This window comes from Ovis aries, chromosome 4, assembly GCF_016772045.2.
Source record: "Ovis aries strain OAR_USU_Benz2616 breed Rambouillet chromosome 4, ARS-UI_Ramb_v3.0, whole genome shotgun sequence".
NCBI classification, from domain to species: Eukaryota; Metazoa; Chordata; class Mammalia; order Artiodactyla; family Bovidae; genus Ovis; species Ovis aries.
The window spans coordinates 106,460,878-106,463,430 of NC_056057.1; positions in this window are offsets into that span (position 1 = coordinate 106,460,878).

Genomic DNA, 2,553 nt, shown 5'->3' on the forward strand with positions numbered 1-2,553 from the left:
GAGATTCTTGGCCTTTTCAAGTATTTTGAAGGTTTCTCTATATTGCTGAGATTTCACTTAAACATATGTGACTTTGGGTTTCCCTGATTGTTGTTACCAGCTTTTTTCAGTTGTTTCAGTTAAAAAACAAAACAAAACAACACTTAAAAAAAAAAAAAAGAAGGGATTAAGAGGAAGAAGACAGTAGTGTTTGAAAGCATAAATTGAATGTAACTTTTAAGATAGCCTTAGATGCCAGGGTTTTTCAGCGAAACTGAAGCTTACTGAAAGCATTTAGAGTAGGTTTCCCAATAATGTTCTTTTTTATAAGCTCAGGCTGGAGATGTATCCTCTCATCTGCCTGCTGCTTCTCAGAGAGTGCTGGAGAAGCTGGGACTTTCTTTCGAATTCTGTGTGCTTGCTTCCTGCTCTTCCTGAGTGAGTAGAAGGTGGAAGTGGTAATTTGATAAAACTCCCTAAGGATTTAGATAACTGACCCTTGGCCAATTTGATTCCTTAAGTGAAAAAGGGAGAAAAGAAACTCCATGGATGTGTGAGAATTTGCCTGGCATGGAAATTGACAACAGGTAGGTGATAGAAGTTAATGGAGGTTAGGGAGGGGTGGGAGGAGGAGAGGGATCAGAGGGTAAGGACCACAGCAGGGGGAGGGGCACAGACTGCACGCCAACCTCCCCAAGTGTCTGGGGTGGGTGTAAGGTCAGTCTTCTTGGGGCATGCCAGTAGTAACTTCACATCAGAGCAGCTGGCTTGTTCTCTGGATGATGGCTGAGGGCTGGGTAGGGTCTGGGAAAAGGCAGGAATGTAACTCGATGTCAGGAGGAAGGGGCCTGAGGCCCTGGGTGATGGCTCCATGTGTGCACAACTCGCAAATGAGGTGTCTAAACACAGGTACATGATTCGTTTCATGCTTTTCTGACCTATTTTATATATAAAGTGAAGTTGCTCAGTCGTGTCTGACTCTTTGCGATCCCATGGACTGTAGTCTACCAGGCTCCTCCATCCATGGGGTTTTCCAGGCAATAGTTCTGGAGTGGGTTGCCATTTCCTTCTCCAGGGGATCTTCCTGGCCCAGGGAGTGTAGACAGACGCTTTACCATCTGAGCCACCAGGGAAGTCCTATTATATATATATATATATATATATATATATTATTTTTTTTAATTAGAGTATAATTGTTTTATAATGTTGTGCTGACTCATTTTAAATACAGAAAATTATTTGTCTCAGTTTTGCTACTTTCATAGTTGGGACAATGACTATATAATGACCTGAATTCAGGGCTCTCAAGAAATAATCGAACATATTGATATTACTCAGAAAAATCTCTCTAATTCCCACTTGTTCCTCTATATGTTTGACTTCTCTGCCTGTTTTTAAAGGCCTGTCTCCTATCATCACTCTTACTGTCCAGAAATTCTGAAATTGTGTAGAGCTGATCACCTTTTTAGAAGCACCATCCCAGTTCTTATATTTGCGTACTGTGAATACCAGCAGACTTCAGATGTTCCCCTACTTTGTTGACAGGAGTGAGTGTGGAGAGAAATCACCAAGGAAGGAAAGAAAAATACTGACGTTAATTTGTAGGAACCAGGCTAGGCAAATTCATATGTCCTTTTGTCATCACAATATCCCTGTGAGGTAAGCATTATTATCAAAACTTTCTTTATAAGGAGGAACCAGGAGCTCTGAGATCTTAATTGACTTGTCTAAGAACATGCCTTCTGACTGGTTGAGCGGGGAGGCACACCCAAACCTGTCTGATTTTGAAGCATGGTGCCTTTCTGTGAGTGGCCCCAAGCACCCCTCTTTAAATTCCCCTTATAAGGAGCTGGTCAAGAGATTTGTGTCCCATTGAGGGTTAGCGCTAACACGGGACTGTGGACGCTTTACTTTGGATGAGCAGATATCCATAACATCCTGTCTGCCATCTCTGTCGCTCAACTCTTTTCTTAGCATGATCTTGCGAGGGGAAAACCTCCATCTCCCAAATTTCCTCTGGAAAAGCACAAGTGCCAAAATGTTAAAAATGTGATTGTCATGCAAACAGCATTCTGTAACTGGGTTTTATGTAACTTTTCAAAAATAAAGTTTTAATTTTATTTTGCAGAAAAGTTGCAAAGAGAGTATGTAGGGTTCTTATATTCTCTTCTCTCAGCTTTTCTGATGTTAATACCTTACATAACCTGATACATTTGTTGAAACCAGGAAACCAGCATTCATACACTGTTAACTAAACTACAGACTTCATCCAGATTTTACTGGTTTTCTCATACATGTTCTTTATCTGTTCCAAGATCCAATCCAGGATATCACCTTGCAGATAGTTTTGGTCTCCTCTGGTCTCTGATGTTTCTCAGTCTTTGCTTGTTTTTCATGAGCTTGACAGCTTAGAGGGTTACTGTTTGGGCATTTTGTAAAATGTCTCTTCACCTGAGTTAGTCTGATGGTTTCCTCACAGTTAGACTGGGTTTGAATGCCTTTGGGGAAGAGTACAACAGAGGTGAAGCACCCTTCTCATCACATCACGTCACATCAGGGGTACATGATGCCGTG